The sequence below is a fragment of the Mauremys mutica genome, chromosome 4 (assembly GCF_020497125.1).
Source record: "Mauremys mutica isolate MM-2020 ecotype Southern chromosome 4, ASM2049712v1, whole genome shotgun sequence".
Classification (NCBI taxonomy): Eukaryota; Metazoa; Chordata; order Testudines; family Geoemydidae; genus Mauremys; species Mauremys mutica.
Window position 1 is genome coordinate 136,095,769 of NC_059075.1, and position 12,096 is coordinate 136,107,864.

The following is a 12,096-nucleotide window of genomic DNA, read 5'->3' on the forward strand; positions in this document are numbered from 1 at the left end:
ATAGGTCTCATGTAGTTTATGCAGTCATACTATGGCAACCTGTGTATGTGATTGTATTTGAGCAGATATGGGTTTGGTTTTTGGCTCTTTCACCGAATTCTCCTCAGCAAACTTAATTTAAAGGAAAACTTGCAAGCAATATGGGTCACAGACTCACCTTACAAAAGCACTGGGATAAATCCTCAGCTGGTGCAACCGTCACAGCAGTATTGACTTCAATAGGGCTACAACAATTTACGTCAGCTAAAGATTTGCCTCTGTACTTCTAAACCAAGGCCAATACATTTGTTTTTAAAAAGTTGTTTGCATATTACATCCTTGCACAGTAACTGCAGGTAGAAAATACATTCCAGGATTTTTCACTTGTGCATTCTGACATAATGCACAATTGAGTATGTCTGCACACAAAATAAAAGACAACCAATTTACTCTATTTTTAAATCCCAGATGAAGAAAGTGCAAAGCAGAGATACTGGAATTCTAAAGAACCACATGCTTCCACTTGTGTCTTCTACATCCATATGTTTTATAAATGATTCATTTATGTTCTACAAAGAACACAACCACAGAGAGTTCTTCATGCTAGTAAAATGGTTTCTTTAATATAATCCAGTCAGTGATCGGACACAAATGGAAAAAAATCAGGATGAAGACGTGTCAGCCAGATACATACATACAATTCACTACTCACTGTGTCATCTTTAAACATTCTTTTTTTCGCAACTCAATGACCAGAGCCTGGAACATCCCCATTTCAGCCAATAGGAGACTTGGCAGTTCTTCAGGAATTTAATTACTACTTAGGTCTTCATCACATAAAGCAGCACAGCTTCAAAGCCCTAGAAAGAGAATATTCCTGTGATACATGTAAACTAACTAAAAAAACAACAACAACAAAACACAACATAGTAGGGCTGCTTTAGAACACAATTAATCCCCTCAATGATAAGAGCTACCACAGAGAATGTATTCATAACAAGGAACAGAATTAGCTGGAAGTCATGACATTAATGCACCTAACAACCCAAAAAATTGGCTGTGAAGAAATGTCAAATGGAAAGGGGTACTCCAGAATTTCATTTTTCTGATTATCTATAAATCTGCTGATCACACACATAGCCTCTTCTTCAAAAGTTTTTCATAGTGGATGGCCTACCATATGGCATAGTAAAATCTCAACAGGAAAACTAAGCAAACTTATACACCTCTTATGTCCACTTTAGTTTTGGCTATGCAGCAGGTATATGTTTGGGGGGGGGGGAACCTCTCCATTTCCTATATATTTTTCATAATAAAAATGTATGAATGGAGAGTTGTCAAATGTAGATGATATTAAAATAAAACAAGCGTAATGGATAAAAGCTGGGGAGTGCAGGAGACTGTGAACTGCATTCTGTCCATAATGGAGGAGGAAAGATAAAGATAGAAAGACGGTTGTTATTTATTGTAATAATTAAGAAAAGACTATCTCACCACACACACATATTGTGTGACCACAGTACCTCAATACAACACAAAGTAATAATATCCAGCCAGACTAGCAATAAGCACAATATGGTTACAGATTGTCATCATACCATTCAAAACATAGTTACAGAAGTGGCATGCAGAAAGCCTTATTTCAAAATTCAGAATGCTATTTTATGGGGAATACAGTTGAAATGCAACTAAGGAAATACCGTATTTTTCCATGTATAAGACGCCCCCATGTATAAGATGCCCCCACTTTTCTAACCCCAAATTCAGGTTTTTGGTTTTTTTTCTCCCCTGCTTTGCCGCTCCGGCCATGCCCCAGGTTTTTTTGTTTTGTTTTCTTTTCCCTCCAGCCGCACTGCAGCTGTCCCCCCCGACTTTGCTGCTCAGGCCCAGGAAGAGGACGCGGAGGTAGGGGTAGAGGGAAGGAGGAGGGCTGTGCGCCCGGCTGGTCTCCGGCGGCAGCCCTGCCCGGCTCCTGCCGCGTCCCTCCCCGGCCGCGCGACTCCTGCCGCCCGGCTCCCCGGCTCTCCCGGTCCCCAGCCACCCGGCTCTCCCGGTCCCCAGCCGCCCGGCTCCCCGCGTCCACAGTCGCCGCAGTACCCGGACCGCACTACCGGAGCCGGGCAGGCGGGGAGCCACCCGGCTCCCCGTGTCCCCGGCTCCCCCGGCTCCCCAGCCGCCCGGCTCCCCAGCCGCCCGGCTCCCCCGGTCCCCAGCCGCCCGGCTCCCCGTGTCCCCAACTCCCCCGGTCCCCAGCCGCCCGGCTCCCCCGGTCCCCAGCCGCCCGGCTCCCCCGGTCCCCAGCCGCCGCAGTGCCCAGACCGCACTACCGGAGCCGGGGAGGCGGGGAGCCAGGCGGCTGGGGAGGCGGGGAGCCGCCCGGCTCCCCGGCCGCCCGGCTCCCCGGCCGCCGCAGTGCCCGGACTGCACTACCGGAGCCGGGCAGCCGGGGACGCGGGGAGCCGGGGAGCGGGCGGCTGGGGAGCCGCCCGGCTCCCCAGCCGCCCGGCTCCCTGGCTCCCCAGCCGCCCGGCTCCCCGCATCCCCGGCCGCCCGGCTCCGGTACTGCAGTCCGGGTACTGCGGTGGCCGCGACCCCACCTACCCGGATGCCCGGCTCCGGACACTGCCCGGCCCCGCGCTCCCAGCTCCAGCCGCGGATGGATTGTAGCGCCACCAGCCACGTGCAGGCAGCGCGGTAAGGGGGCAGGGAGGGGGTGTTGGAGAGAGGGCAGGGGAGTTCCGGGGTGGGGGGGGTGGATAGGGGTTGGGGGGGGTCAGAGGGCAGGGAACAGGAGGCTTACTTCCGTGTATAAGACTACCCTCAATTTTTAGGCTAAGGATTTTAGGAAAAAGTATAGTCTTATACACGGAAAAATACGGTAGCACACTTTCCAGGAGTTTTAAGATGAGCACTGAAACAGCCAACTACAAATAGCATGCAGATAGCACATTTGACAAGTCCATGAAAATACGCCTTAGGGTCTCTTAAATTTATTATGCAAATTTAATTTAAACTTTATTACTAGCTTCTTATTAGCACCACCATATTAAAGATGGAAGATTTTAGAGGAAGTTAAACTTTTTCCACTCCGTCTTTTATTCTCCTCTATTTGAAAATAGCAATAGAAGCGGCATCTTTAGAATTTTTATGTCTCTGCAACAGAGATACTTAAACATCAGAGTAACTTTTTTTTTCCTGGCTGTTTAAAACTGCTCTGGATTTAACTGTGCCTTTTACTTGGGCTATGCTGTTCATTCACACATGCCAAATAACTGGTAAGGCACTTTCAGAAATAAAGTGAAAAACAAAGAATGGAAATGGTCTACTTATAACAAGATCAAACTGTTCCCCCCCACCACTACCATTTATTTCTCTTTCTGTCTTTCTTTCCTTCCTTCCTTCTGCTCCCTCTCAAATCTTGTCTGAAAATTGGGGAATAATCCTATCTAGTCTTGGTGAGACTAAGTGGCGATTCCAGTTTGAAAGAAAGTAGACACTATGGTAACATTGACAACCTTCATTTACATAAAAGAATACTAATTATGTTGCATCATCAACATCTGCAATTCTGCTCACTGCCATATGCGACAGTGTTGGGAATTTAACCCTTAAGTCTCACAAATGTGCCCAGAACTGCCCCTACAACCGAAATAAATTTGTTTCAAACAGTATCTAGAATTTCTTATTATAAACAGCAGTGAAGTGCTTCACCAGCTTCAAAAAGACAGTATTCTGAAAAGGCTTAAAAATTACCCCAATTTTCCAAGAAAGCAAGAAATCCTAGTAGGTTGTTCATTTTAAACAAAACAAAACAGCCACAAATAAGATACAGCATCATTCTACAGTGTTTAACAATAAAAATATGCTGTTAGTGTTCAAATTACAAGACCTTTATCAGTTCCTTTTATTTTTCCTGTGTGGACTAGTAAGATTTCCTGCTATTAAAATAATTTTGTTCTTTTAAAATCTTGGTCACTTAACAAAACAGACATTTGGAGAGCTAGATTCAGTTATTCATGGCACACAGATATTCTCAAGTTTGCATGTAATACTTCCACCTCTTTTTCCTTATACCGCACATTTTCTTGCGAGTGCAGGCCTAGGAGCATATACCAATTACATAGAACTACTCTGGAAATGACAACAAAGGAACAGTTTTTATTTACTCAAAACTACTTAAACATACATTATCTTTCAGGTTTACTCCTCCTTCGGCATCTGTCACCAAATGAAATCTTTCCCTCTTCCACCACATTGGTTTTCATGTCAAAACTGAAAAGCAGAAAAAGCAGTCTGCATAGACAGCTGGGGTGTCTGAATAGTCTGCATTGCTCACTAAACATGCCCTCCCCATCTCCAAAAGCAACTTCGACTTGCCAGATACTACAACTTGAGCTTCAACTGCTTCCTAGAAGCAGTTGAATCCCTTCTTCAGAGCAGATCACGAATTACCGACTCATGTTAGCCATGCTCCTCCTGAGGTCTGAGTTCTCAAAGTACGAGTTTCTCAGCAACGAGTGTAATGAAGGGACCCACCAATGTCTGTGGCTCCTATTCTGCCCACAGACACATGCAGGTAACTCTCATTAATGAAGTTAGCAAGAGCTGCATGCACACAACTGAAGACGGAGGTCGGCCTGTCTGTTTTTATACAACTATACAAACAACTGCCAGCTACTTCCTTCTTCAGAGGAGATGATGAAGTCAACACGGACCAAAGTTAATGGGGAGAAATAAAGAGCAAGAGCTAAAAGAACACAAAAAAAGAGAAGAAAACTGGAAGCTGCAAATAGTTCCAGGGAAAAATAATTAATCTTATTGCAAAGCCTGTAGAGAGCTGAAGTAATTTAAAATGTCACAACTATCAAACATTAGTTCATATGGTTGAATAAGTAGGTCTAGTATAAATTGAATGACGGCAGTGCTTAATACTGGAAAGTTAACATCCTAGCATGTTTTCTTAACCACTTAGAACAAAAAGCAAGTTCTCTCTTTTTTGTTGAAATTACAGTAACTTAGTTTTATGGGCACCTTTTATCTAGCAAGAATCAGAGGGGTAGCCGTGTTAGTCTGGTTCTGTAGAAGCAGCAAAGAATCCTGTGGCACCTTATAGACTAACAGACGTTTTGCAGCATGAGCTTTCGTGGGTGAATACCCACTTCTTCGGATGCTTCGCAGGTATCTGCCCCAGGTAGAGTTGAGGTCAGTTAATTCACCTCTGTGGGGCTAGGGGCAGACCCCTAATGCCCCTTCCCTATGAAGTGGTGATGAATAAAAGGGTAGTGGTATAGTTTATCCTTTGTGGGGGGTTGGTTATGCAGTACTGTCCCATAGTTGGTCTGGGAATGGAGGGTAAATGGGGTGGTCTGAGGTGAAGCTAATCTTGAGAACCCCACTGAAACAGTGGCGCTTCTCGGGAAGGTAGGAGACCAGATTTCATTGCATCTGATTTCCACTGCTCCCACGAAAGCTCATGCTGCAAAACGTCTGTTAGTCTATAAGGTGCCACAGGATTCTTTGCTGCTTTTATTTAGCATTTGACATCTCAAACTTTTCCATGCTGTGGATCTCATTTTAACAAAGATTATCTCACAGACCCCTCCTCTGCCAATTGCTGACTGCCTCATGAATAGCTGAAAAGCAGTGATTGCTCTGGATGGAGATATGATACATGGGGAAGTGCTAAACTGCATTAAAATATAGCTAAAAAAATACATTAAACAGATGAAAAGAAAAGAAAGAAAGAGCCAGCACCATGCAACCAGCCAGCTTTCTGGTGGACCACCAGCAAGGGTTCAATGAACTGTTGCTTGAGCAACTATAATCTACAAGAATCCCATAGTGCTTAAAAATGGTGCCAAATCCACTTTCCTTACTTACATGGGTCCTCCTAACCCTGTAATTTACTTGGGGTGAGATTCTGTGCTGCATCTCTAAGAAGAGTAGCATAAAACCCACAGTCCCAGGGAAACAGGGGCTAAGGTGGTTTTAAGCCACTGTTGTAGTTGCTCTATACCAGGGGTGGGCAAACTTTTTGGCCTGAGGGTGACATTTGAGTATGGAAATTTTATGGTGGGCCATGAATGCTCACAAAATTGGGGCTGGGGTGCGGGAGGGGGTGAGGGCTCCAGCTGAGGGTGCAGGCTCTGTAGTGGGGCCAGGAATAAGGAGTTCAGTGTGCAGGAGTGGGCTCTAGGCTAGGGCAGGGGGTTGGGAGGCGGGGGGGGGGGAGGAGGAGTTCCAGCTAGGGGTGCAAGCTCTGGGGTGGGGCTGGGGATGAGGGTTTGGGGTGCAGGAGGGTGCTCCGGGCTCGACCAAGGGGTTCAGAGGGCAGGAGGGGGATCAGGGCTGCAGGTGAGGGTGTGGGCACGGGAGGGGGTAAGGGGTGCAGTCTCTGGGTGTCACTTACCTCAAGCAGCTCCCAGAAGCAGTGGCATGTCCCCCCCTCCAGCTCCTACATGGAGGCGCAGCCAGAAGGCTCTGCACACTGCCCTGTCTGCAGGTGCTGCCCCTGCAGCTCCCATTGGCCGTACTTCCCCGCCAATGGGAGCTGCGGGGGTGGGACTTAGGAGGGGGCAGCATGCGGAGCACCTTGGCTGCCCCTATGCGTAGGAAACATGCCACTGCATCCGGGAGCCATGCAGAGCCATGGTACGCGTGGAGTGGGGCAAGCCCCCGACCCCGCTCCCCAGTTGGAGAGCTGGAGCCTGGCAAACCCCGGACCCTGCTTCCCAGCAGGAGCTCAAGGGCTGGATTAAAATGTCTGAAGGGCCAGATGCAGCCCCCGGGCCGTAGTTTGCCCACCCCTGCTCTATACTAACCCTGAGCTGTTCCAGGGGTTGGAGACCACACACCCTAAGCTTGTAATTTAGACAGCCCTGGGGTCCCATCTAAGTTACAGAAGCCTCCCTGGGCTCCCCTACCTCCCCAGTGCTGTAGCACTGAATGTTGTGTCTCGGCCCCAACATTCCACCCTCCACGCTGGAGCTTGTGAGGGGTTGTGTGTGAGGCTGCCTGATAGCTGTCTTCCACAGTGCCTGCACCAAAGGTCTCCTACCACACTACTCCACTGTAAAGGGCTAGAGCAGAGGGAAGGATCTCACCTTTACTGTCCAGCTTACTAGCGTGGACAGTTCATGTAGAGTTAGCAGGATATTGCTCATGCATTTTTAGAAGGACAAAACAAACTTCGTCCACCACTGAAATACACCCACCTCTGGGTAAAACATGACAGCAACGTTTTGTGATCATTTAGGGCAGGAAATGAACAAAGTTTCTTTAACTCGTAACACTAAAGCATACAAAAACATGAAGCCATTTAGCCATGTTTTGCTGTAACTCTATTTAGTGACTATCTGAGAAGTATTTTTCAGCGACTAGATGTAAGAAGTGTTAATAAATGAACAAGTGGATATATTATTATCCTTTGTACTGTACCTTTCCTGTTTGTGTCACATATCTGGAAACAGATTGAAGAAATCTATAGAGATTTGGCAATGGACACAGTTTTGTTTTTAACTAATCATGTGTGTGAGAGAAACATTCAGCAATGATGAGGAGCGTTGGACTGATAGCCCTGGAAACTGAAAGTTCTCCATTTATTCATGGGAAAGATACAGGACAGGGAGCAGCAAGGTTCCTCCACACCAACCTACCAAAGTCCCTCATCCACAACCTAGAGACCATCTTTAATGGTGGGAGGAAAGTTCACCCTCAATGGCCCTTTCATTGATTTAGTCCACCTACTGAAACTGGCAAGAGGAAAAAAGGACAGTGACAGCTTTGCTTGCAGACACCTGTCTACTGTGAGCTGGAATTACATTAATACATACTAAATTTTTTATTTTTTTTTTAATAATGGGGAGAGGGAAAACACCCTTGAATCCTACCAATAGAAAAACAAGGCTCAATTTGAGTCTAATTAGGCCAGCTAATTTTAAAATTTTTATGGAAATCTGTCCCTTTATTTTGATACAGGAGCCTACTTTTCAAACATGCAGCCTTAGTCTTACAGCAGAATTTTCTCTCTGCTGCATACATTCAGAAGTTCTCAAACTGGAGCTGACAATAGCGAGAAAAAAGAGAAACACGTCTAAAATTGTGTGTGCAGTTGCTCACAATCTTTGCTCAACTGTTTAACCAGTCCGTTTTCAAGGATCACATACAATGGCCGAGAGTCTATGATTGTACATGGATACTGAACTTCTGAATCTATCATTCTTTCAAAACTGGGCATGTAGGTATCAAACCTCTCACAGTTAAAATGGTAATTGGCAAACTGAGAAGCATACCCATTCTGTTTGTTCACTGCTGCAAAGGAAATGAAACAGAGCAGGAAGGATGAGTTTTGTGATAGCCTCCTGTAAAATGCAATAGAGTAACATTTATTTTCTTAAAGGAAAGTGAGCCAATATATTCTTATTGTTTTAACTCTGCTGACTGGACTGCTTGGGTTTTATTTAATTATTCATAGGAAAATGCTGCAGGAGTGTGTTTCCTAAAAACGCCAGGCTCTCTGAGATGGCGCTTCTGTTAGTCATTTTACAAGTGAAATTGATCTAGACTGTTTTCTTTAGTGAATTATTTTGCTTAAGGCATTTGCGTGTGTTCATGCATGCAGTTCACTTGTTGGTATTTATAGCAAATTAGCCCATTCTGTTGCACTCATGTATATTTATTTTTAGTACTATAGTTTGGGCACTGCAATTCAGCTTCATTTTTTTCTCCTCCAGCCTTAAACTTACTTGCATCCCCTAATGTCCAACTATAATTTAACTGCATGAACAAGAATACACCATGGGATTATTATTAGGTGTGTTCTCATTTCTGCAATCCTCATTACCCTGACATTGATCTGGCCTGCTCTTCTGGACAAGTAGGGATGGACATGAGCTTTTTTAAAAAAAAAAAAAAAAGCCCATCTACCTGGTTCATAGTCAGTCAGGTACAGCAGACTGGGGACAGAAATGAGATGGATGATTGTCTAAATCAACCAAAGTAAGGAGCAACACACTCCTTTCCTCCGTAACAATCTGTGGCCACATGGATAGAGACAGGGTACATACATGGAAGAAGGAGAAAGAACTCATAACCTTCTGCTCCAAAAAGTCACAAACCTCTAAAGGAAAGTCCCTCACAGCAGTCAACCACAGTAGAATTTATAGCCGCTATTTTGTTCTCAAGCCACTAGAGAGTGAGACTATTACAAACTAATAAACTAACTAATAATAGTTAAGTAAATCTAACATTCCATTCAGGAGAAGGAAGTGCTATACATACCAACGGACAAACTAGCGCTAGCACTACCTTATTTCTCTCTGTTCAGACTCTATGATCCATCTTTCTGAAATTACAGGTGTACTGTCCACCAGAATCATCTGCTGACTCCGCGCCCATAGTACGTGGCTGCTCAGTTAAAAACCAAGCACTTTTTTCAGCTTTTCTTTCTCCATGGAGTAGTCACTTGGCACAGAAATCCATTCTCCCAGTTAGACTCTTACTTGCTATTCTTAAGCTTTCAAATCCCATCTCTAACAAGTAGTAACAGTCCTAGCAATTTTTTAGTTTGTACCTAAAGCATATTTTCTCAAAAGCTGTCTGCTCTATGTTCAAGAATTGCTGGATTATCTCTATTCAAGACGACAAATTATCAAGTAAATGGCCTAGAGGCAAATTAATACGACTGCCAAAGAAATAAAAAAGAAAAGAAAAGAAAAAAAAACACATTAGCAAAAGCATCAGAAGATTGTGAATATATTGCATCTTTGAAAGGGGAAGGGCAATTAGACCAGAGAATTAAATAGCTGCTGTGACTCAGAGTAGAAAAACACCAAAAAAGTCTGGTAAATAAAACTCAAACCCCTAGTACTTGCTGAGCTTATGGCATTCTGAAACATACTTTGCTAATAACACACACAAAGAGGCTCTCAAGATGACTAGAGCTCTCTATTTATTCTTTCTGAGTTGCAACAAACTCACGCAAGGGTTATCTTACCTCTGTATTTCAATGTACAAAACACTTTAGCAAATCTCGGGGCCTAATGCACATCTTTCTGCTTTCAAGAGTCAGCTTAAGTTTGAAACCATAAACACAAGAGTGATGGACTAAAACTCAACCGTAATGCCAATTTCCACAACAAGCTCTGTTTTATTAACTCAAAGGAGTTCATTATAACCATGTTAGTGTTAAACAATTTCCAGGAGTTCATATTGTGCTGTAAAAATTTGCTCTGGGCTGAAAGCTGGTACCTTAGAATTTTCAAATAAAGGTGGCCAATGCAAAATGGAAAAAAAAAAAGCGTGGAAGTGTAAAAATAAATAAATAAATATATCCTATTTAATTTGACTTCCACCTGAGAATTTCAGGTTAGTAATATGGCCTCTGTAGAATTTAGTCACTCATACAAACCAGGATGAAAGAAGCTAAAAGTGAAGGGGATGTGGGTAGATACTGGAATTCCAGGTGCTTTTCATTCAATTCCAAATCAATATTAAACAGAGTCTTAAAAAACCCAAACCCACAGTTATTCCAAACATTCCCTACTCCTTAAAGAAAAGGACACAGTAAGGCTCTAAGGATGGACTCAAATTCTAGCTGGAAAGGCACAGCTGGACACTGGGAACACTGCTCCTTCCCTACAAAGTGCAGATATTTTTGAGAAGGATGGATGGAGATATAGAGATAAAACCTACCTCACACTGACAGAGGTAAATAACTTCTACTGCTGAGCTTCCTGAATAATCATTCTGAAATACGAACAGAGATTCTCAACAGAGATACTGAGACCCTGTGATCCTACAAACCAGGGGGGGGAAAAATCCACCAGATTTTTGGGGACTAAAAGATAAGTGACAGAACACATTTTACCTCTTCTTCCTCACTCTCAACTTCCATTCTTCAGGTGTGAACTTAACTGACTGTTAACTGATTTCACGCAGGTAGTGTATTTCTATCAGTCAAATTAAGTCATAAGATTCTAGGAAATATACAGACTCAAAAAGGGCTGAATTCAGTTGAATACCCCCACAGTCTGATAATTTCCACTTTAGTAAAAATATCACCTGTGTGCCCCTTTAGGCAAACGACAGGCTTATGAGCCATAGAAAGCTTTTAGCAGACTGCGTCGCGTCGGATGAGGGGAAAAAAATGAAAAGCATCTCTCTTTTCCTTAGACTCTGTAAGCTGAGAGTACTTTAACAAAAGGATTGCAGTCTCTGGAATTATTTTATATGGGAGGAAGGCACTAAACAATTCTAACTGTTTTTGTTATGCTAGGATAAATTTGGAGCTTTAAAAAAAATCCCAGTGTCTTCATAGAACAAGAGGTCACACCTCTAAAACACAAGCTCATAAATGCTTACGTTAGAAACCTTGTCTTCTAAGTTTACAATATCATAACACATTTTTTCCTGCTGAAACAGCTGCTTTGTTATGGGCCAAAGTTGATATCCACCAGGAACTTATCTGACAGTTTATGGGTTGAAAATAACCACACAAAGGCAAACAGAAAAGGGGGATTCCTTTAGCTCTCAAATCCATTTCAATAGAGCCCTCTTAAAGGCTGAGCACACCACAGTTTGCATGACTGTCCTTCTGCTAACCAATCTCTATTGTTCCAGACATCCTTTTAGAGCTATGTCCATTTTTCAAATAAAGACTCTGAAATCTTATGATACATAAGAATGGTCTCAGCAAAAATTATGTATTTCTCTTATTTCCTTTACAGACAGGAATATTTGCATTAAAACAGGATATTTAAGAATTGATCTGCTCCTGCTATTTATCGCCACATGAAGTCATAAACCTCTGTGCGATCCCAGTTGACTTCGTTGTAAGTAATTATGTCGTCACAAACAAAGGATTCTGACTTCATGTGGGGAAACAGCAGCAGGAGCAGATGAATGCTTAAAACAAAGATTCTGTTTTTTTTGTTTAAGATCCCTACTGAGGGAAGAAAAAAATCCCAGAAGACATGTTACAGGGGAAGAATTATTCTGAAGGGTAATTGTTATCAGGGTTTTCCGCAAGGCATCTGTTACTCTTTAAGAGATTCCCTGGGTGGCTGAATCCTCTCCACCAGGATTACAGTCCTTTTCCCCATGGCTGTGACACTGCTC

The 12,096-nt window shown here is 43.6% G+C and overlaps 1 protein-coding gene across 15 annotated transcripts in view; it reads right to left on the minus strand.

Moving 5' to 3' along the window:
• The window catches only part of USP49 (ubiquitin specific peptidase 49), a 55,615-nt gene that overhangs the window by 17,333 nt on the left and 26,186 nt on the right, over positions 1–12,096 (minus strand). For 14 of the 15 annotated variants that reach the window (XM_045014028.1, XM_045014034.1, XM_045014029.1 and 11 more), the window contains one exon: positions 692–839. The gene's annotated coding sequence lies outside the window, so the exon portion shown is untranslated. Of the gene's footprint in view, positions 1–691; positions 840–4,165; positions 4,252–12,096 lie in introns of all 15 variants that reach the window. The other variant, XM_045014032.1, reaches the window with a different exon arrangement.